Source organism: Pan paniscus, chromosome 12 (genome assembly GCF_029289425.2).
Source record: "Pan paniscus chromosome 12, NHGRI_mPanPan1-v2.0_pri, whole genome shotgun sequence".
Taxonomy (NCBI): Eukaryota; Metazoa; Chordata; class Mammalia; order Primates; family Hominidae; genus Pan; species Pan paniscus.
The window spans coordinates 84,213,891-84,239,439 of NC_073261.2; the positions used below are offsets into that span (position 1 = coordinate 84,213,891).

General features: G+C 38.3%; 1 protein-coding gene across 4 annotated transcripts in view; it reads right to left on the reverse strand.

Annotated features, from left to right (window-relative positions):
* The window catches only part of EML4 (EMAP like 4), a 162,833-nt gene that overhangs the window by 136,070 nt on the left and 1,214 nt on the right, over positions 1–25,549 (reverse strand). The gene's annotated exons all lie outside the window — the stretch shown is intronic.

Consider the following 25,549-nt stretch of genomic DNA (forward strand, 5'->3'; position numbering starts at 1 on the left):
TAGTAAATTTTACAAACAAGGTTCAATCTCAAATCTCTCTGATTCCAAAATTCTCAGTTAATGACCACACTCAATTTGATGAGAATAAAATACTACATCTAAGTCTGGTCAATGTATAGTATAGAAGTATGACCAATATTTAAACAATCATCAAAGATATATTTGTCTGCCATGAAAAAGGAGTAAATGATCCTCCTACAGTTGGTTAATGAAGCACTAGGTTCCACAGGGAATTCAGTTATTGAAAAATAATTAACTTTAATAACACTTGGTACAATAAAGATTGGAGAAAAAAATCTCCAATAACCTGATGCTCCATTTCCATCCAGGCTTCCTGTAGTAAATATGTAGTGTTGCAATAAAGCTCCTTGAAAAATGAGTCATCTTGAACCAAATATAATCAACAAGATAATGATTAACCAAAAGCTGGCACAAATCCTAACAGAGTAATATAATTCAAATTCAGCCTCTTAAAAGATAACTCATGTTTAATGCTGGTATCTCAGAAATGTAAGCCAATGATTGGGTTTATGGAATGGTCTATATATTGGCACAAGCATATGCAAACGTACATTTTAAATTTTTCTATGTCTTGTATTTTTATACTTAGCATTATTTACCCACAAAACCTAACAAATGGATTTCACAGTGTCAGATCTACATTTCCCACTCTATACAAAACTCTGAAAAATTATTTCTAATGTTTACTAAAATCAATTTATTTTTGCTTATTTTAGTATGGCATAAAAACTGAGTATGATACATTAAACATTATAATACTATGAATACTGTATCCTTAAAATGTAATAATGTAATCTCTCTCACACAAAATAAAATTAGTTAATAGTCGTGTAAGGCATATGCTCTAATGTTTTATCTGGTAGCATGATGAAGTTATCATATACCCTCTTACTTGCAATGAAACAAATCTAACAAATGACTAAAACAAGTTAGGAGAAATACATTCCATGGCAACAAAACAAGGCCAAGTTAACTGGATCCTGAAGGTATAAACCCATAATTCTGACCTAAAAAATACAGCTTCTGTAATCAATGAGCTAGCTAACCATGCAACTACTTTGAAAGAACTAATAATTTTATAATATAATACTGATTACCTGATTTGGAAATAAAGCAAAGTCTTTGCCAAACAATGTTGTTTGTTAGCATTTATAAGCATATTTGTAAGAAAAAAATTAACTTTTAACTCTTATCTTACACCATACACAGAAATTAATCTAAGGTAGAACATAGACCTAAAAGCCAAAGCCCTAAGGAACAAATGATAAATCAGACCATCAAGATTAAAGATCCCGGCCAAGCAGTGGCTCACTCCTGTAATCCCAGCACTTTAGGAGCTGAGACAAGTGGATTACTCGAGCCCAGGAGTTCGAGACCAGACTGGGCAACATGGTAAAAATACCGTCTCTACAAAAAATACAAAAATAAGCTAGACATGGTGGTACACATCAGTAGTCCCAGCTACTTGGGAGGCTGAGGTGAGAGGATCGCTTGAGCCCAAGAGGTGGAGGTTGGGCATCACATGAGCTACTGCACTCCAGCCTGGGCAACAGGGCAAGACCTTGTCTAAAAAAAAAAAGAAATAAAAAAGGTAAATTAAAAAGTCCTACTCAATCAAAAGATATCACTAAAAAAGTAACCAGGCAAGCCACAATGTAGGGGAAAATATTCAAAAAATATTTTCTGACAAAAAATTTGTTTCCATAGTACAAGTCAACAATGATATAAATTATCCAGTGCAAAAAAAAAAAAAAAAAAAGAGAGAGAGAAAAGTGAAAAATACAGATCTGGATTAGGATTCAGGACTAGATACAAAAAAAAGAAAAGAAATATAAAGAAAATAATTGAAAAATATACAAATATACTTTGCCTAATCTTATTTAAAAGGACTTGATTTCCTTAACCAAACACCACAGGATATCCCATTTCAAATAAGCCATTAACATTACACATTAAAAATTTATGATGACTATCTTTTTGAGTATATTTATATAGGCTATAAAAACAATGATTAATAAAATTTAAAATGAGCAAACATGAATTACCCTAAAAATGGTAAAAGGGAAATTCTACAACTATTTCACAAAAAAGTAATGTTAACACATTTTAAAATAAGACTGCAGGTCAGGCACAGTGTTTCAGGCCTGTAATCCCAGCACTCTGGGAGGCCAAAGGGAGAGGATCACTTGAGCCCAGGAGTTCCAGACAGTACAGGCAACACAGTGAGATCCTGTCTCTACAAAACATAAAGATACTAGCTGGGTATGGTGGTGCATGCCTGTAGTCCCAGCTACCCAGGAGTCTGAAGCAGGAAGACTGCTTGAGCCCAGGAGGTCAAGGCTGCAGTGAGCCATGATTGTGCTGCTGCACAACAGCCTAGGTGACATACCAAGACCCCACTTCATTAAAAAAAGGAAAAAAAAAAAAAAAGAACGCCTATAATGACTCAATAGATAGATGACGAAAGTGAAAACTTAAAAGCAAAATATATCAACAATGTCCCTTTAAGAAATCTCAGAAATGAAAAAGGTCAAAACTTAAAGGAATTTAAATCATTTTAGTTCTCATTATAGCATCAGATTGGGTTTGGCCCTAAGAAATAAAATTGCAACAGCAACTTCTTTGCTAAGAAATTTTCCACTGTCAGTCTAAACAATCACACAGCAGACACCATTCTAAATGCTTTTCCTCTTTTTATTGTTCATCTGAAAACCAGCTTCTACTAATTTTTCCTTCAGCAGAATAAGCTGCATGCACGTTTTGCAGTACAGACAGACATGTGTCAGTTCTGAGAAATGCATCACAGGCAATTTCATTGTGCAAAATCACAGAATGTACTTACACAAACCTAGATGGTATAGCCTACTACAGACCTAGGCTATACGGTATAACCTATTGCTCCTAGGCTATAAACTTGTACAGAATACTACTGCACTGAATACTGTAGGCAATGGTTAACACAATGGTATGTAAGCACAGAAAAGGTACAGTAAAATACAGTATTAAAATCTTATGGAAATACCCTCATATGTGGTATATGACTGTTCTTTACTATGAAACATATTGTACTGCTGCTAAAGACTAAGGTTTGGCTAAATGGAGCCAACCAGCCAAACATGTCAGTTTCCACCACCTCCCTGACATACCCTATACTACCTCAGAGTCTGCAAAGCAGTTTCATGACTGTTGAGTTTCACCAATCACTCCTCCAGATTAGCAAAACCCTAAATGCTTTCTGCAGATGCACCAAGAATCTCAGGGTCTCTAGATAAGGACCACAGAAAAGTGAAAATCATGATACTGGAATCAGTTGCTCTGAAGACTCAGAAAAGAGCAACTGCTTCATTTATCACTGTTTTTCTGGGTTTTTGAATTCTAGTGGGAGCCAGTTATTCTAGCAAAATCCTTCATGCTTTAATGTCTGGGGTTTCCAAATGATGCTCACCTATTTCTCATCTAACTCTTCATATTGCAATCAAAGAGGCAAGAGACGACCAAGATTTTTTTCATAAAAGGACTCTAGTATTTGAGGGACTGGAGTGGTCAGAATATGGTCTTTTAAAAAGAAAACAGTAGGCTGGGCACAGTGGCTGATGCCTGTAATCCCAGTACTTTGGGAGGCTGAGGCAGGTGGATCACTTGAGGTCAGGAGTTTAAGACCAGTCCGGCCAACGTGGTGAAACCCTGTCTTTACTAAAAATATAAAAATTACCCAGGCATGGTGGTGGGTGCCTGCAATCCCAGCTACTCAGGAGGCTGAGGCGGGAGAATCTCTTGAAGCCAGCAGGCAGAGGTTGCAGTTAAGCACCAAGATTGTGCCACTGTACTCCAGCACGGGCAACAGAGGAGCAAGACTACACCTCCCCCCCAAAAAAAAAGCAAAGAAAAGAGTAACTTTCACTGAGGTATAAGACCCAGACTCTTGGGGAAATGACATTCAAAACTAGGGATTTTTTTTTTTTTTTTTTTGAGACAGTTTCCCTCTTATTGCAATGGCCTGATCTTGGCTCACTGCAACCTCGCCTCCCAGGTTCAAATGTTTCTCCTGCCTCAGCCTCCTGAGTAGCTGGGATTACAGGCATGTGCCACCATGCCTGGTTAATTTTGTATTTTTAGTAGGGATGGAGTTTCACCGTGTTGGCCTGGCTGGTCTCAAACTCCTGACCTCAAATGACCTACCTCAGCCTCCCAAAGAGCTGGGATTACAGGTGTTAGCCACCGTGCCCGGCCAGGTTTCTTACTGACCTCAGGTGATCCGCCCGCCTCAGCCTCCCAAAGTGTTGGGATTATAGGCGTGAGCCACCACGCCCGGCAAAACTAGGGATTTTTAAAATTCAGTTTGAGGTGGTGAAAAACGTAAAGTGGCAACGGCAAAGAGAACTGAGCATAATACAAATAGGTAAATGAAAAGAGCATAAAATTAAATAATTTTAAGTCAATATTAAACAATGTCAACAGACACAATTTGGGGTGGCTAATTCATAATTCCCCCAGGTGGCCATGTCTGCACTACCCTATCCTTCATTTGAGAAACTATCCACTCTCCCTCCTATTTTTCTAAACATTGCTTCTAAATGAGAACTCTTATCTTCCTACATGACCCTGCCCTTTCAACACATAATGATTAACAGGGGGATGAAATTTTGATGTAACAGGACCAAAGTCCTGCCTTAGAATTTCTCAAACTAGTGTTGAGGGAGGGAAACTTTGAGGATGTTGTTCCAGAGCTACCGGTAGCCATGACCACTGCTGCTGGGGGAAGATCATTTCAGAGAATAAAGCCAACATATAGAGAGAAATGGAAGAGACAGAGTTCTAATGATAATGTATAACTTCCCCTCAATTATGTACATAATACATATTTTACTTTATATTAAGCATGACACACACTTCCCATGGTTATTCTAAGAATTAAAAAAAATAATGAACATAAAGGCACTTTGTAAACTAAGTTTATCAGGGCTTACTATTCAACGAATGCAATCACTTTGTCTTTCAATTTAAAAAGTATGCACATATATAAAGTAGAAAAGGTAGTTAATAAAATTCAATGTAAGATATGACTATAACCATAAAACAAATGCACAAGACCAGGGGCCTGCAAACTGGCTACACAGCCAAATCTGGCCTGTCAACTGTTTTTGTGTGGCCTGCACACAAAGAATGGTTTTTGCATTTTTCAATGTTTGGGGAAAAAAATGAGTAAAAGAATTTTTTGCAATATGTGAAAGTTACATTAAGTTCAAATTTCAGTGTCCATAAATAAAGCTTCACTGGAACACAAGCACGCTCATTTGTTTACATATTGTTTATGGCTGCTTTCATGCTACAACAGAGTTAAGAAGCTGTCTTTACAGAAAGGTTGCCAACCCCTATACAAGACTATAAAGATACACACCAAAACACTTAAAATTATTGTGTCAGGAAGTCAGGATCATAAGTAATTTCATCTAGTCTCTACCTTTCCAATGTCTGAGATGTGATATTACTTTTTATGAAAACAAAACTTAAAAAAATAGCTTCTATCTGATTTCCCATCATTCACTGTATAGCTCATCTAATTCATCTAAGTCTTCCCCACATCACTAAATAGTACTACCAAGTTGATAAAGCTGAAAAACTAGGAGTTATCCGTGATTCATTCGTTTTCTTCGTCCCTTACATCCATTCATCAAGCACATCCACAGGCCCCTCAAAATATATCCCAAACCCTACCGTTTCTTTTGCCATCACTACTCAAACTCTAGTCACCATTATCTTTCATCACTACTCCTGCAAGAACCTCCTAACTATGACATGACATTGTGGGGGGACTCAGCAGGAGGAGGGAATGGGAGGGAAGAGACTTAAGGTTGCAAAGAATAGAAGGTCTGGCAACAAAAGAGAATATAGATAACACATACACACTCAAATAGTCTAAAGCTTAAGTTCTATCATCCTGACAAGAACATCTTTAATTCTTAAAATAATTTTTTCAAGGAATATTTCTGCTTTCTTTTAACAAATCTTGCCTCTTCCCTGCATTTCTAAATTTAAAATCAAATTATAAGCACCTCTTCTGCTTGTAAAACACCATCACCTAAAAAAAAAGAGCCCAATTTTGATGACTTTTTTTTTCCTCTTTGCATTTCAGATTGGGAATTTTGACTTCATAATATGTCTCATGGTGTTAGTAACCAAGGAAATGGATTAGCTGTCTTCATACAGCTACATAATTAAATAAAATTTTGTGATTGAATTATTCATAAAACACTCTTTCTTCAATATTCAACATAAGAGAACAACAGCAAATGAAAAAAGTATCGTATAGTGGAAAGCACCGTATTTTGAAAGGCATGACTTGGGCTTCAGTGCTTTATCACACTAACTGTATGATATCAAACCAGCCCTCTTAAACCTTATAGTTTCCTCTTTTATAAAATACGGATATTAATGTCTGTTGTAATTCCTAAGATTGTTAGTGAATTAAGGAGTTCATGTTTTTGAAAGTAATTTTATTATCATTTATTTGAGACAGGTTCTCGCCCTGTCACAGAACCTGGAGTGCAGTAGCAAGATCATAGCTCATTGCCACCTTGAACTCCTGGTCTCATGCAATCCTCTTGTCTTGGCCTCCCAAGTAACAGGGACTGCAGATACGCACTACCACGCCTGGCTCATTTATTTTCTCTCTAGTAGAGACATGGTCTTGCTATGTAGCCCAGGCTGGTCTTGAACTCAATCTAGGAGAGACAGGATAAGGGCCTGAAACAGGTCTCCTCCTCTCTTCCCTTGGTAGTGGGATAGGAGACATGGACAGATTTAAAATTAAAGAGGAAAAATCAACAAGACTCTCTTATGAATCAGGCACTTCATGAATATAATTTCAGGTGCTCCCCACAGTAACTCTGAAATATTATCACTGTTTTAAAAATAAGGCTCATGGTTGGTCATGGTGGCTCATGCTTGTAATCCCAGCACTTTGAGAGGCCGAGTAGGGAGGACTGCTTGAGCCCAGGAATTTGAGACCAGCCTAGGCAACAAAGTGAAATCCCATCTCTTAAAAAACTTAAACAAAAAGGCTCAGAAAAGCTGTAAGTGGGATAACTGGAGTTTGAACTTTAAAAAGTCTATGCTCGTTTTACTGATTTTGCTATGTCTATTTTTACCTGGGAATAATGCTGCCTACCTGGGCTCAAGCGATCCTCCTGCCTTGGACTCCCAAAGCGCTGGGATTACAGGTGTAAGCCACCATGCTTGGCCCTTGAAAGTAATTTTAAAAGTAGGCTGGGCATGGCGGTTCACGCCTGTAATCCCAGCCCTATGGGAAGCCAAGGTGGGCAGATCACCTGAGGTCAGTAGTTCGAGACCAACCTGGCCAACATGGTGAAACTCCATCTCTACTAAAAACACAAAAATTAGCCAGGCATGGTGCAGGTGCCTGTAATCCCTGCTACTCGGGAGGCTAACACAGGAGGCAGAGGCTGCAGTGAGCCAAGATCGCACCACTGCACTCCAGCCTGGGTGACAAAGCAAGACTCTGTCTCAAAAAAAAAGTAATTTTAAAAGTAAACTCTAAAATATAAGTACCCAGGAGCAGTGGTTCACAGCCTGTAATCCCAGCACTTTGAGAGGCTGAGACTGGCGGATCACTTGAGCCCAGGAGTTTGAGACCAGCCTGGGCAACACGGCAAAAACCCTTCTCAACAAAAAAATACAAAAATTAGCCAGGCATGGTGGTGTGCACCTGTAGTCCCAGCTACTCCGCGAGGTGAGTGGGAGGATCACCTGAGCCCAGGAGGTCCTCTACATTATTTTCCATTTCCTCTACATTATTTTTCAAATATATAAAAATTTTAATTGAAACCTTTACTATGCAGCTATAGTAATTAAGACAATGTGGTATTTGCTTAGTGACAAACAGAGACTGACATAACAGAATACAGAGTGCAGAACTCCATCTACACTTATGTGGTCTGTTGATTTTCAGCAAAGGTGCCAAGGTAATTCAACGGAAAAAGGCTAATCTTTCCGATTAGTTCAATTGTGCTGGAACAAAAATCATCAGTGTGCAAATAAACGAAACTTGACTTTCTACCCTATACAAAAATTAACTCTAAAGAGATCATCGACCTAAAAATAAGCAAAAACTAAGAAATAATAAGAATCTTTGTGACCCAGGGTTAGGCAAAAATCCCTTAAGTAGCACACAAAAAGTATAAACTACAAAAGAAAAAAATAAGTTGAACATCAAAATAAACTGATAAATGGATTTCATCAAACTAAAAAACTTTCACTCTTCTAAAGACTGTTAGTTTATGAAAAGGCAAGCCACAGACTGGGAGAAAATATTTGCAAACCACATTTTTTATACAGGACTTGTATCCAAAGCATATAAAATACTCTCAAAACTTAAGGCAACCATTAAAAAAAAAAAAAAAAAAAAGAGCACCAAATAGGCAAATTCATAGAGAAAGAAAACAGATTCATGGTTGCTAGGGCCTGAAAGAATATGTATACTCAAATGTTCACTGCAGCTTTATTCGTAACAGCCAAAACTAATAGCAACTGAAATGTCCATCATCTAGTCAATAAACTAAGTGTGGTATATTCATACAAAGAAATATTACTCAGCAATGAAAAGGAATGAACTAGTGAAACAAACAACATGGATGAATCTGTAAAGCAATATGCTACGTAAAAAGCACAAAAAAGACCACAGATTGTAAGATCCCAGTCATGTGAAATTCTAGAAAAGACAAAATACGCTGGATGTGGTGGCTTACCCCTGTAATCCCAGAACTTTGGGAAGCTGAAGCAGGCAGATCACTTGAGCCCAGAGTTCAAGACCAGCCTGGGCAACATGGCAAAACCCCATTTCTACAAAAAATTTTTTTAAAAAAATAGCCGGGCACGGTGGTATGTGCCTATAGTCCCAGCTACTTGGGAGGCTGAAGTGAGAGGATCACTTGAGCCCAGGAATTGGATGTTACAGTAAAATGAGATCCTGCCACTGCACTCCAGCCTGGGCAACAGAGCAAGACCCCGTCCCCCCCAACCCCCCCCCAAAAAAAGAAGGAGAAAAAAAAGACAAAATACAATGGAAAAAAGCAGATCAGCAGTTGCCAAGAACTGGAGTCTATGTAGAGGGAAGGGGCTGACTACAAAGAGGCATGAGAGAATTTTTTTGGTAATGAAAATGTTCTGTATCTTCATTGTAGTAGTGAATACACAATGATATAAATTTTTAAAGACCCATTGTACTCCTAAAATTGTCATTTTATTATACGTAAAGGACAGCTCAATAAAGCTGATTTAAAAATTTTGAAGTCTGAAAACTACTCTGTAGTTCTACTCTTTCACTAAAACCAAGATATGAAATGCTCTAATGTTGTTTTAAAACAAAGGACTGTGAGAATTTGCTATCGAGAATGCATTTGATAATGAAAATGCCAGACAAATCCCCAAAGGAGCAGAGTATACCCAGTTTTAAATAAGTCCAATGAAGTCTGACACAAATAGCTAACTGCCTTATCCAGGGTTAAAACAAAATGTCAGTGATGTGAGGTAGGAAGAGATTAATAAGCAAAGAAAAGAAAATGATTCTCAAAAGCTTGCTCTAAAAACACTTTCTCATACATTTCTTAGGAATGTGTCTTTATCTTATCTGTTGTTTTTCAAATTCCATAATCTACCCTAGGGTATACAGCAAGTTTGTCAAGTTAAAGGCATTAAAAATACTTACCTTACAGTAAAAAGTTTTTTTTTTCAAGTATAAAGACTTTCAAAAAGTCAAAAATCAAATTCATTGTGGATCCAGAACGAACAAACCTGTGCTTAATACAGGGAAATAAAAGTGCATAGTAACGTAGTTCAGCATCTCCTTATTTTGGCTATGTATTTTTCTGTGGCAATTATAAGCTATTTGGAAAATAGGAAAACTGATTCAATCCAAAGTAGGTAGGCAGCATTATTCCCAGGTAAAAACAGACACAGCAAAGTTCAGTAAAAAAGCATAGACTTTTTAAAGATCAAACTCCAGTTATCCCACTTACAGTTTTTTGGGGCCTTTTTAATTGGTATTATAAAGTAATGACATTTCAGAGTTACTATGAACACTTAAAATCATATGCATAAAGTGCCTGATTCATAACAGAGTCTTGTAGATTTTTCCTCTAATTTTAAATCTGTCTTTATCTCCTATCCCACTACTGAAGAAAACCAGAGGGAAGACCTGTTTCAGGCCCTTCATGTCTCTCCTAGATTACTGCAAAAACTCCACACTGATATTCCTATTTTCAATATTGTCTGCTCCAATTCATTCTCCCCAGTACCAGCAGACTAAACTTTCTAAAATCCAAACTTGATTACATGTCCTTTAGTGGTTTCCCCCATCACCTTCAGGCCCAAAGCCAAACTCTTCAGCATGACGCTGAAGATAATCAGTGATATGGTCCTCTCCTGCCTTCATCTCTCATCTCTATACTCAATTATTAATATTTACTTAGCAGTTCCCCAAAGACCCCATGCTATGTTCAGGAGAGTATAGTTAAAGAAGTCTCTCTAACTGCCTAGAAGTAAATCATGGCTCAACCTTAAGCCAAGGCTGAACAAGTTTCAACCTTAAGCAAGGGTTGAAAACTTTTTTCTATGAAAAACCAGACAGCAGAGATTTTTAGGCTCTGCAGGCCATTTGGTCTCTGTTACTACTACTCTACGCTGCCAGTGTCATGTGACAGCAGTTACAGACAATCCCTAAGTCAATGAGTACGGCTGTGTTCCAATACAATTTTATTTATGGATATTGAAATCTGAATTTCATATAATTTTCACGTGTCACAATATTTTTATTTTTCAACTACTTAAAAATGTACAAACCATTTTCTCAGACAGAACGAAAAAGAGACCAGGCTGGCCAGAAGGTGGTAGTCTGTCAACCCCTAATCCTGAGCAAATTATTTTCTCTCTCTTCAACTCAGTTTCTTTATAAAATGAAAAAAAAAATCAATATATGCTCAGGTATTATATTATTCCAGGACCAATGATTTTGCCAATATGTCACAGATGTATCATTGCACAAAGGAGAGAAAATTAGATTACATAAAAACAAAAAGTTAAAGAGAATTTTATCAATCCACTGATCCTATGGTTTTCCCATCGGCCAAAGTGGTTAGGCACTGGATATGAGAGCGTTACCACTCAAAAGGCAATACATTCAATCTAGTATAAGGCACATTCTTGTCCTTAAGAAATGTATTTCCTAATTGAAGAGACAAGATAAACATGAAATACTTAAAGGGCTATATATGACTTAAGAACATAAGGCAAATATATGATTGATCTCTGTAAGGAAAATCAAATGTGCTAGATTTCAGAAAATAGGACAGAAAATCCCTGTGGATTACAGTGGTCAAAAGAAGAGATGGACTTAAACTACTTTGGATAAACAGGAATTAGTAAGAGAAAGGAGAGATATTAAATAAATAACGGTATAAGAAGAAAGCAGTTCACAAAAAACTAAGCAAGAAAAGCGATACAGAGGGAATCCATGTAGGGGGCGCAGTAAGGGGTGAAGCTGGAAAGGTAGGTGAGAGCCAGGTGGCAGGACAACTTGGACACCATACTAGAGTTTATGTCATAGAAACTTGAGATGAAAGTTCTTAAACCAGGGAGTGACAATGAAAATGGTGTGTTAGCACCGGGGCCTGTTGTGGGGTGGGGGGAGGGGGGAGGGATAGCATTAGGAGATACACCTAATGTTAAATGACGAGCTAATGGGTGCAGCACACCAACATGGTACATGTATACATATGTAACAAACCTGCACGTTGTGCACATGTACCCTAAAACTTAAAATATAATAATAATGAAAAAAAGAAAACAGTGTGTTAGAATGAATAACCTGGTGGCCATATACAGGTTAAGTAAGAATAGAGTGAGGTAAAAACCATGTCAATGGTTTTCAAACTACTGAAAACAACTCTTTCTTTGTTGCTGTGACACAGACTCATTCAAAAAACATTTAACACCATCTTATAGGTGCTACTACTAAACAACACTTCAGAGCACAGCAAATAGCCCAAATTGCTTTAAGTACCAAAGTAGGTGTTAAAGTCCGGAAAGAAAGAGGGCCAGAAGGTGAAAGAGGTGACCTCATCCTGGTCGTACAACCCACATTTTGCCTCTACCAACACAACCACCCACAAACAGCTGTTTTAAGACCTCCCCAGCATCCTGAGAATTCTCTAGTGACTGGATATAGGTCCTGAATCCAGATTGATAAACAGTGACCTATAATGATTAACCTGAAAAAAAAGATTTTATTGAAATACAGCCAGATTATTTAATAAGAAAAAATTACTAAAAATAAAAATATATGTCCAACCATAAAGGTAGCATAGTATATTATTTATACTTGTATACACAGTATTATATTTATACCTTAAATATAAACGATTTAAAAAAAAGGAACTGAGAATGGAAGCCTGCAAAAAGCATATGTGTATTTTATACATACATACACATATACCAAAAACCTATCAAAATCAGATACAGTGACTAAGATGTATGATAACAAAGTAGTCCTAGGACAGCTATCAATGTTGTAACTACCTGTTTTGTATCCCCAAGATTACTTTTCTGTATAATCTGACATAACCATATCCCACACAGGTTGTATCACCACCATCTAAGAAAAAAGGATCATGTGCTTATAACCGACAATGTACACATCAATTGTTTATACAGAAGCCACTGACCTCCTAACAGTGAATAATTTAATTAAAACTCTTTATTGTCTATCTCCCCTCATGATAATACAAGCTTCATGAGAGCAGGGATTTTTGTTTTGTTCACTGACATATTCCCAGTATGAAAACAATGCCTGGCATGTAGTATTTACTTAATAAATATTTGTTAAATCATTAGATTTCCATTCTCGGAGCTATAATTAGTTTCAGTCACCACTCCGTCACCCAGGTTGGAGCACAGTGGTGCGATCTCAGTTCACTGCAACCTCCACCTCCCAGGCTCAAGCAATCTCCCCACCTCAGCCTCCTGAGTACCTGGTATCACAGGCGTGCACCACCATGCCTGGCTAATTTTTTGTACTTTTGGTAGAGACAGGCAGTGGGGTGTGGGGGGGCCTCATCCAATACAGCTGGTATCCTTATAAGAAGAGGAAATCTGGACACACAGACACCAGTGATATGTGCACACAAAGAAAAGGCCACATGAGGACACAGAAGATGGCAACCTACAAGCTAGGGAGGAAGGTGTTATAAGAAATCAAACCTGATGAAACATTGATTTCTGACCTCTAGCTTCCAGAACTGTGAGAAAATATGTTTCTGTTGTTTAAACCATCCAGTCTGTAGTAATTTTGTATGGTAGCTCTAGCAGACTAATAGACATGTAAACAAGATTTGGGAAGTGATATAAAATAAATATTTGTGATATTTGGTGGAAAAGCTATAGTTTTCAATTTTTTCATTAAAGCTATTGTTTTCTCTAAAAATGATTAGGCTTCTCCTCTTCCCCCATAGTTCAGTCCTAAAGCTATCAAGGCAGCCAGTGCAAGGCAAGCGTGTAAGGAGGTCATTCTGGCAGAGGAGCAGCACAGTATGGGGTGTCAGTTTAATGCAGGGTATCAACAACCAGGTGGATGAGAAAGGCAGCCTGGCATAGGATGCTGGAGCCCTGGTGGGATGAGAATGTCTGCACAAGATGAGGGGGCAGCCCAGCACAGGTTCAATCAGAACCTGAACAAGCAAGGAAGTAGAAACCAGTGGAGGGGGGAGGGGGGAGGGATAGCATTGGGAGATATACCTAATGCTAGATGACGAGTTAGTGGGTGCAGTGCACCAGCATGGCACATGTATACATATGTAACTAACCTGCACAATGCGCACATGTACCCTAAAACTTAAAGTATAATAAAAAAAAAAAAAAAGAATTTTTCTACATAAAAAAAAAAAAAGAAACCAGTGGAGACAGAAGATTGATTATGTAGGGGAGGACTCATCAAATAAATAAATACGTTAAGCATAATGGAAGCCAGGTTTCTGTTGGGGAAGTAACTATATGTAAAAGGAGGAAACTAAAATTAACCCTACGCTGTTGTAAAAATATAGCTGTAACTATATCTATATATTGCCACACACATATGTACATAAATATATTCCTTAATTTTAACTACTGTGACGAGGACTCCAGCAGCATTGAACACAACTAGCACATAGAGCTTGGTTTCTAAATACCTTTCTCCATAAAAGAACTAGGGCTCCTTGGCAAAAATGGCTGATTCTAGGGCTGGAGCAAAAAGGGCACAAGATGAACCTGGATCATCTTACTGTGTCACAAAACAAGAAAGTCTTCAAAGAATGATGAGAACATGGCAAAAGAACAAAGAAGACAGTTTAGAGGGGTATCTGCTTGCCAAAACAGGGTCAATTTAAGAATCAAAATAAATAGTAATGGATTATAACCCATCAAAAAAATATGAAACCTGGCCAGGCGTGGTGGCTCACACCTGTAATCCCAGCACTTTGGGAGGCTGAGGTAGGTCATTTGAGGTCAGGAGTTTGAGACCAGCCAGGCCAACATGGTGAAACCCCATCCCTACTAAAAATACAAAAATTAGCCAAGTGGTAGTGGCGTGTGCCTGTAAACCCAGCTACTCAGGAGGCTGAGGAGGAGAATCGCTTGAGTCCGGGAGGTGGAGGATGCGGTGAGCCATGATCGCACCACTGCACTCCAGTCTGGGCAATAGAGTGAGACCCTGTCTCAAATACAAAATAAAATAAAAATAAAAAAATAAGAAACCTGAGTCCATACAGATATAAACCAATAAACTGAAGGTCTGATGAAGAACTGAATATTTACATAGTTTCAAAGCACATTTTACAAAATAGCTATTAACTACTAGCTAAAACAAGTAAAACAAGAAAAATAATTTTGCAATTATTAAAATTGTAAAATTGTGGGCAAGTCTAGCAGACACCAAGTGATCAGAATGGACATCATCAGTAATGGGATAAATAAAAATTGTCTGCCACCTAATAGGATGCAATGAGACAAACACAGCTTCACTTCTGTGGCATTTCTCCCAAAATTGCATAATTTGAATCTAATCAGGATGAAACATCAAATTTAGGGACAGTCTACAAAACAACTGGAGGGCAACTTTCCAAAGTGTCAAGGTGACAAAACCCAAGGAAGACTATGGAACTGTTCCATATCAAAGAGACTAAAGAGACATGAAAACTAAATTCAACATGTAATTGTGAACCAGATCTTTTTGCTATAAAAGACATTATTGAGACAATTAGTGAAACTAGAATGGGTCTGAGAATTCGTAATGTATCAACATTTCCTGATTTTGTTGGTTGTAATACGGTTGTGTAGGAGAAAGCCTTACAGGAAATAAACACTAAAATGTTAGAGGGTGATAGGGCATCCATTTAGCAATTTAATTCTCAAATTGTTATAGTATAAAGAAGACAGGCACTTTCATCACCTCTTGGGCTAGGTAAAGGTTGCAAAGACAGGTCTATAGAGGCCAGGAAAGAAACGACTAAAACAAGCTGCATTTAAGGTAGGGACTGAGGGCACCTGGCACACCACTTAGCAAATATACAGACCATCTGGGATGGAACGCAAGTCCAGAGTGGCAAGATCACCCTATTTTTCAATAGAAACCAAACATCCACATTGTTATGTGAAATCTCCCTATTTTTAAAACACTCAAAAGGGCCAAACAAAATATGTCTGTTGGCTAAATCTGAACCACAGCTACCTCTGGTCCAGAGACATGTTTCTCAAACTGAGGCTTAGGGATAAAAGGAAGCCACATGATATATACACGGAACATATTCTTGGAGCCGCAGTTTTATCTCAAGGGTTTGCCTGGAATTTTCTGGAAGACAGGATAGTTCCAATTTTTTTTAATGCTATACTATGAAGTATAATGCAAAGTTCACACAATTTTTTTAAACTTTTCATTTGAAAATGATTCCAAACTCACAGAAAAGCTGTAAGAACAAAAACAGTACAAAGAATATCCACATAGCTTTCACCAAATTAACCTATTATTAACATTTCACCCGTTGGCTTTACTTACACACATGCACATATGCATGCTCTGTCCCTCCCTCCCTCTATATGTACACGTATCTGTGTGTATATATAAAACACATATGGCCGGGTGTGGTGGCTCATGCCTGTAATCCCAGCACTTTGGGAGGCTAGGTGGGTGGATCACTTGGGGTCAAGAGTTCCAGATCAGCCTGACCAACATAGTGAAACTCCATCTCTACTAAAAATACAAAACTAGCCGGGCATGGTGGCATGTGCCTGTAATCCCAGTTACTCAGGAGGCTGAGGCAGGATAATCGCTTGAACCCGGGAGGCAGAGGTTGCAGTGAGCCAAGATCATGCCACCGCACCCCAGCCTGGGCGACAGAGCGAGACCCCATCTCAAAACAAAACATATATATATTACCTTTGTTTCCTAAACCATTTGAATATAAGCTATAAACATCATGGACCATTCTCCATAAAAACTTTGGTATGTATTTCCTAAGAATAAAAATATTATCTTACATAACCTGAAGACAAATAAACATTAATGCAATACTTACCACCATCCACATTCCCATTTTGCCAAGTGATCCAATAGTATCCTTTATTGTATTTTCCCCTCTATACAAGATCCAGTCTAAAATCAGGTAGTTCATTTAGTTACCACATCTCTTAAGTCTTCTTTAGTCTGGAATGTTTCCACAGACTTTGTCTTTGTAATATTAAAAAAAAAAAAAAAAACCCAGCTCCCCGACGTTTTAAAAAATAGGATGTTCCCCATCTGGAGTTTAAAATTTCCTCATGATTAGATTCAGGCTATGAATTCATGGCTGAAAAACACTGTAACTGATGTGCTCTTTTCAGGGTATCACATGCAGAGACACACAAATCCATTGGTGATATTTATTTTGATCATGCACACAAGGTGTTGTCTGATTTCACCACCATATTGAGTTACTGTTTCCCCACCTTACAAGTAATAAGCATTACATGGGGAGAAATTTAAGACCATGCAGACATCCTGCTTCTCACCAAAATATCCCCCTAGATTTAGCACCTATTGATGATTCCTGTCTAAACAAATCTTTATTATAATGGATGCAAAACAATCATATAAATTTTAAAGTTAAATAGATTTCAACTTTTGCCTACACTCCCAGATCCCTTAGGTGTAAGTGCTCAGCCCCCTCCACTTTAGAAGCGCTATAGTGCAATGGTTTGAGTGTACCCATCAGGGACAGCTTCCTGGGGAAAAAATGTATTTCAGCAAATAAGTGGGGAACCAGTCAAGACACAGACAACTCCAACAGATCAGCTTAAAAATAAAATACAGCAATATGGTAAATCCTCTTTTTTGCAGTTGTTGTTTTTGGCTCCCAGGGATCTCTCACGTGACAGGCATCACACGGGGGATACTCACCACACTACAAACAAGGAAAGTCCTCTTTCTTATTTGAGACAAGGTCTCGCTGCTCGCTCTGCTGCCCAGGCTGGTGTGCAGTGGCATATCATAGCTCACTGCAGCCTCCACCTCCTGGGCTCAAGCGATCCTCTCACCTCAGCCTCTCAAGGAGCTGGGCATGCACCACCACGTTCAGCTAATTTTTGTGTTTTTTTTTTGGTAGAGACAGGGTCTCACTATGTTGCCCAGACTGGTCTTGAACTCCAGGCCTCAAGTGATATTCCTAACCTGGCCTCCCAAAGTGCTAGGATTATAGGTGTGAGCTATACCACCTGGCCTGAAAATTCTCTTTCAAAGTAAAGAATTGATTTGCAAGGTAAACATACCCTAGCCCTACCAATTTTATAAAATCACTTCTTTACATACTGAGTTTGCCTGAATTACACTGATTCTAGAACTAATAAACTTTCTGCTGCTGCTGCTGTTAAACATTATATTCAGATTCTAAAAACTTGTCAAAGACATAGCCCGCAATGATTACTTCTGATTGTTCATCCACCTTTTCATGTATGTCAACCTTTCCACCTATTCTCTCAAAGATAGGGATTAGCCACTAAAAATGTATCTTTCATCTGATTGTGACCAACAGAAATTTTACACTGAAATCTAAGACAAATATATGTAACTGAAATTAAATGTTCCATGAAGCAATATCACACGAAGTACTGATATTTTACATTATCTCTTCCTTTTCTCCTCATTTTTCTAATGTTGGTCCTGACCACTACTAACCTGATTTCAAAAACCATTAATAGGTCATGCACATGACTTGTACTTGAAAATACCCTAGAATCTGGCACAGAATTCTTTATCAGATTCCCAATAAAGTCTAGAACATTTCACTTATTTCAGGTGAAATGAGAAATAAGAACATAATGAGTTTTTGTTTGTTTGTTTGCTTGTTTGAGACGGGGTCTCGCTGTGTCACCCAGGTTGGAGCCCAGTGGTGTGATCTGAGCTCACTGCAACCTCCACCTCCCAGGCTCCAGCAATCCTCCCACCTCAGCCTCTCGAGTATCTGGGACCACAGGCGTGCACCACCATGCCTGGCTAATTTTTTTGTACTTTTGGTAGAGACGGGGTCTCACCATGTTGCCCAGGCTGGTCTCAAACTCCTGAGCTCAAGTGAGCCGCCCGCCTCAGCCTCCCAAACTGTTGGGATTACAGGCGTGAGCCATATTTAATTTTTAAAGTAATTTTACAATTTTTTATTCTGAGATTGTGTATTACAATCTTTTGGTCTTCAAATGTCATTTCTTTAAAAAAAGAGAGGTATGAAAGTGAAGGTTAAGTTGTCAACTATATACTAGTCCCTAATTTATTTCCTCCACATTTTACTGGATCATGAAATCTCCACTGCAAGACTTCAAAGACACATGAGAGTTTCAGCCTTCAATAAAACCTTCAATACAGCCTTCAAGAGGTTTATAATTTGGCTTAGGCATGGTACCTGCAATCCCCCAGCACTCTGGGAGGCCTCAGCGGGCAGATCACTTGAGGTCAGGAGTTCGAGACAGGCCTGGCCAACATGGTGAAACCCGTCTCTACTAAAAATACAAAAATTAGCTGGGTGTGGTGGCATACACCTGTAACATCACCTAGTCGGAAGGCTGAGGCAGGAGAATTCCTTGAACCCAGGAGGCAGAGGTTGCAGTGAGCTGAGATCATACCACTGCACTCCAGCCTGGGCGACAAAGCAAAACTCTGTCTCATAAAAAAAAAATAAATAAAAATAAAACCAATTTGGCTCAGGGAAATAAGACATAACAATTTTAAGATCTGTAATAATTACTTTCACCTTATAACTATTGGAATAAACATTCTGCAATAAGTACCCCAAGAGTGGTCCTATCAAGTGTTCAAGGAAGAATACTTTTGGCTGGGAATGAAAAGAAGTAAACATTTTTAGAAAGGAAATAATATTTGAGTTGAGCCTTGAAGAGTATTGAGAATAGTCATCAAGATGAAAAGATGAAAATGTGAGGAATAAGAAATAGGTCATTTTGGTCAGAACATGGTAAGACAGTAGAAAGAGATGACAGAGGACTTGAGAAGATGTTAAGAGGCTAAGATGTTTGAATGTAGTCATTAAAGCAATGAAGCAATCTGAGAGGGTGAATGGCACAATCAAAGCATGGCTTTAGGAAGATTAATCTGAGGGCCCTGTACAAAATAATCTGGACAGGTAGAGATTCTCGACGCCATGCAATAATCCATGCATCGAATAATAAGTACCTGAACTATAGCGGTGGAAAAGAAAAGGGATGAGAAAAGGTGACAAGAATTGACAAGTCTTAGAAGAGATTCTAATGCCCTAGGCAAAAATGGCAAAGAATCAAAACATGATTCTGAAATTTCAAACTGGGTGATACAGTCAGTGGGAAATAAGGAAAAGAAGCTGATTCAGGAGAGAAGTTCAGATTCAGGTATGTACCTGAGGATTATAAAGAGTCAGTATTGGAGTAGAGAAAAGACCACTGGACTCCATCAGAAAAATCTGAGTTCAAGTGGAAAAAAAAAAAAAGGTTAGGATCCAACGAAAAAAGCAGAATGCAAAATTATGTCTGCAGTATGATTTTAACTATTAAAAAACTAAGCATAGGAAAAGACTAAGAACAAGTACATCAACATGTTAACATCAGCTGCATACAAATGGGCTAAAGATAATTTATTTTTCTATTCTTTTTTCCTTTGTATGGTGTTTTATTTAAAAATAATATGATGCTGGGCATGGTGACTCACACCTCTAATCCCAGCACTTTGGGAGGCTGAGGTGGATGGATCACCCGAGGACAGCAGTTCAAGACCAGCTTGGCCAATATGGCAAAACCTCATCTCTATTAAAAATACAAAAATTAGCTGGGTGCGGTGGTGCACACCTGTCATCTCAGCTACTCGGGAGGCTGAGGCACAAGAATCGCTTGAATCCAGGAGGCAGAAGTTGCAGTGAGCCAAGACTGTGCCACTGTACTCCAGCCTGGGCGACAGAAACTCTGTCTCAAAAAAACAAAATAAAATAAAATAAAAATAATATAGATACAAACACTCCCAACCATACAAAAAAAGAAAAAACCTGGACTTAACCTTTTAAAAAAATAACACACTCTTGGCCAGCTGCGGTAGCTCACGTCTGTAATCCCAGCACTTTGGAAGGCAGAGGCAGGCGAATAACAAGGTCAGGCGATCACAACCATCCTGGCTAACACAGTGAAACCCCATCTCTACTAAAAATACAAAAAATTAGCCAGGTGTGGTGGCGAGTGCCTGTAGTCCCAGCTACTGGGGAAGCTTGAGGCAGGAGAATAGCTTGAACACGGGAGGCAGAGGCTGCAGTGAGCCAACATGGTGCCACTGCACTCCAGCCTGGGCAACAGAGCAAGACTCCGTCTCAAAAACAAACAAACAAACAAAAACAAACAAACAAAAACACGGCCAGGCACAGTGGCTCACACCTGTAAGGGAGGCCAAGGTGGGTGGATCACACAAGGTCAGGAGTTCAAGACCAGCCTGGCCAAGATGGTGAAACCCCGTCTCTACTAAAAATACAAAAATTAGCCGGACATGCTGGCGGGCACCTGTAATCCCAGCTACTAGGGAGGCTGAGGCAGATAACTGCCTAAACCCGGGAGGCGGAGGCTGCAGTGAGCCGAGATCGCGCCACTGCACTCCAGCCTGGGCAACAGAGCAAGATTATGTCTCAAAAAAAAAAAAAAAAAAGAAACCACTTTCTAGACCTTTTTCACCTATAAAAGTATAATAATTTATCTCCCAAGGTTAGTATGCAGATTAAATGAGATAAAAGCTCTTTGTAAACTGTAAATAAGGAATGCTTTAAAATAATATTTAAAAATCATATACAGCATGCAAAATTAAGGCATTATAAAAGCCTAAGACAGCTAAAGGACAAGAGATCATATACAGACATACAAATATACTATAGGGTCAGGCACAGTGGCTCACACCTGTAATCCCAGAACTTTGGGAGGCCAAGGTGAGTGGCCATCACCTGAGGTCAGGGGTTTGAGACCAGCCTGGCCAACATAGTGAAAACGTGTCTCTACTAAAAATACAAAAATTAGCCAGGTGTGGTGGTACACAACTGTAATCCCAGCTACTCAGGAGGCTGAGGCAGGAGATTCGCTTGAACCCAGGAGGCAGAGGTTGCAGTGAGCTGAGATCATGCCATTGTACTCCAGCCTGGGAGACAGAGCAAGACTCCGTCAGACACACACACAAAAAGAAATATACTATAGATTTGGGAATCTTCCACACTGAGGTAATACTAGATGAAGTAGATTCTTTCCCCAAACTTTTTACAAGTATTAGAATCTATTTTAAAAATCAAAATATTTTTCTAAAATTTCTTATGAATATTGAAGTTTTACATGTTACAGAAATGGACTCCCACATACAAAATACAGTATTTTGCTACATGTTATTCCAACTTACACATAAAACAGAAAAAGACTCCCTAGAATTTAAACTGCTAAATTATTTCATTGTTTTAAAAAGCCAAGCTCTGCAGAGATAAATCTAGCAATCAACAAATGTTCTCTCAGAAGTTACTTGCTTGAAACATACCACAGCATTCTAAATGGTGCTTCCTCCCTTCATCCCCATTTCTGGTACTTAGGCTTAATAATAAACATCTCTACATACAGTACATACTTTATTTATTTATCTATTTTTTAGAGGCAGAGGTTTGCTCTGTGGCCCAGTGGAGTGCAGTGGTACAATCATAGCTCACTGTAACCTCGAACTCCTGTGCTCAAGTGATCCTCCTGCCTCAGCCTCCCAAGTAGCTGGGGTTACAGGCACATGCCACTATGCCTATTTTTGTTTTTTTGCAGAGACAGGGTCTTGCTATGTTGCCCAGGCTGGTCTCAAACTACTGGGCTCAATCGATCCTTCAGCCTCCCAAAGTGTTGGGACTACAGGCGTGAGCCACTGCACCTGGTCATGGTACTTATTTAAAAACCAGGCAGTAAGCTCCTAAAGGGCAAAAAGCATGTCTTTTACTTGTCTTTCCCATAAGAACCACCAAGCATAGTGCTAGCCCATGTTCGATGTTAATCCATACACATGTTGAAAAACACTCTAGCTAACTCATGTTGAAGATGCTCTACTAACCATTTAAGAGTTACTACTCATGTCCGGTTACACAACTTGAGTCTATCTTGAACACTTCAAGAGGCAACCAATAAAAAAAGTTTAAAAAAAAAAACCTCTCCAAATATTACATGAAAAACATTTTCATGTAAATAAGGAATGCTTTAGATTAATATGTGAAAATCATATACAGCATTGTTCCTTTAAGAAAGCAAGACTATTATCTGTGATGAGAAATCACAGTTCTAACAATGTGATGTTAAAAAGACTAATTTCTGAAGAGTCCATAAGTTGAAGCATACTGCTATACTTGTTCACATTTACAACCTGTACCCAGAATGTTGTTTCTTATAGATCCTAATCCAACAATTTCATTCACTATGATTTTTCTTAGGGGGAAGAAGATTTTAAGTTTTGTTGTTTAACTTTTGAGGCAGAAAAATTTAAAGCTGACTGGTTAGGTATAAGGTTTCTTTCAAGTGAAAACAGACTAATCTCTAGGTTAATTCCAAGATAAAAGTCTTAAAATTAAACCTCTATTATGAAAGAGATTCTAAAAAGATTAAGCATGAAATGCACCCAATCCTTGCCTTATAAAAAATCGGTAAAAGCTGTATGAAAAGTTTCCCACTTTTGCAGATAGACCTGAGATTTAAAATATATACAGTATATACATTTTGCACATGGGTATCTATATGTAGTGATTTAGAGGCAAGACATCAAGGTAATTGAGTACTTTTCTCTCCTAAGTTTAAAAAAAAAAAAAAAGGTTTCTAAAGTGCTGCCTTAAGTTACCATAAATCGTGGATTAAAAGATATATTAATAATACCTAAGGGAAATTCCAGAGTACAAGCACCTGCCAGCCAAGTTGCCTGAAATTCATCAGCTGCGGAGATTAGAAGAATTCTTCACTTGTTTTTTACGTAAAACAAAGATAACATAACCAGTACCATGTAACTTCAATATGGCATTTATAAAATGGCCAATCACCTATCATTCCTATGATTTAAAAAACCACTACCTAGTCTTAATTGCCATTAGACATCTTATAAAATGCACATAACACAGTGGATTTCTTATCTAAACATGCAACAATCAAGGGTACAGTTTGAATTTTCAGTTTTCACTTCACAAAATGAGTCACCATAGGATTCTCTTAAATAATCTCTTCTCTAAAATTATTCTGTTTATAAAGTACTCAATTTTTCTGCTTACAAAAAGGTAGTTTTTTCACCATTTTTCAAGAATGTATCTAATATGTAAAAGGAAATACACACATACTTCCTTGAGAATAAATGCTTTCAATACTTGTAACCCCAGAAGAACTTCACGTTTTGACCTCTTGTTTGTTTAAAAAAAAAAAAAGTTTTTAAACATCTACTAGAGTAGAAGTGCTTGCCTTTATATTCATGGCTCTCCTGATGATAAAATAAAGATCAATGTAACTCTAAGCTCTAGGCTAATTAACTGCACAGAACAGAAACAAGCAATTTGGCAAGAGCTGAGCAAAGCTCCGCTTAAAGACTACCAGTAAAATATACCAGCACTACTCCTCCCCCACCCCTTTAAGGTTTCAATTAAGATGGGGCCTAGTTTTACTCTTGCAAGGGGGACAGAAAGAGAAAGCACAGAGCTCCCACTGAGAAGTATCTTCATCAAGAGCAGCTCCAGAAATACTGCCAGGAACCATTTCCTTCCCTCTCTGCAGATGCAGGTTCCTCTGATAGGCATATCTCCTCTACTCCTGATTAACACCATATCTAAAGAAAAGTCTCATCACATACCACCCAAAGCATGGCATCAAATGAATTTTTTAAATCCAACATTAGGGTCAACAATGACGCTCTTTATGAAAAGTGTGAGCCCCAACTGCAATTCATCTTCATCTCTCGGTCTTTTGTATCACTTGCCTCATAAACTGGTTAAGAAAGAAGAAAGCTATTACAAAGCATAATCAATGTTTGAAAATAAACATTAAGTGCCCCAATTGGTGAGAAAGACTCCTTCTAAACACTTACAGAAGATGAAGCTTTAACAAGCCCTCCAGAAATCTTTAGAGCCAACACGAAAGAAGTTAAAGTGAGCTCACCATTCCTACAGGATGAGGACCCAATACAGTATAAAGATAGCACAGCTCTCCACAACATCCCCTAAAAAGACACTCAATTTTTACTTTAGTATATGATCAGCCCTTCAGCGGACATATAGGACAAGTTTTTCGGTCCAACATTTACTGTGAATAAACCAACGCATGGAGCTAAAAAAGAACCAGGGAAAAATGGATGTCTCTCTAAAAAGAGCCCAACCTAAGTAAGGAATTACAAGACATCAAAGGTTAGATAATGGACAACAGGTGCCTTTGAGGAGGAAAGAGTAACACAACACTCAGTTGCCTCCTATTTTAGGATTTCCACTCTGAAAGCAATATAACGACAATTTTTTCTGCCCAAGAAAAAGGGAAGGCCAAAATTATAGGTTTTACTATTTAATATCTATAATAGGCCCATTGCTCTTTGACTTACTTTTTTACTTTAGATTTTAAAAATCCATCTCATCTCGATATTATCTGGATATAGTACGGCCTATGGCCAGATTGCTCACTGATCAGTGAACATTAACTAAGTAGAGACTTATTATCAATAAATGTAAAAGAAAGGCGTCTGAATACAAGCTACCTGCACATAAAAAACTCAAAATACAGTTCCAGCAGTAGGTATCACATAACTGCGTTATCAGCCAGAGCTGAAACTGTTTCTCTCACCATTCTAACAGTTTAACTTAATCTTTTACTAGATTTCAATGGCCTCGAAGAATAGTAATTCCAGATTCAGCTTCTAGGGCAGCGAATACTAGCCTGGAGTTTTGATTTTCCTAGCCAGAAGATTACCTTCATCTGG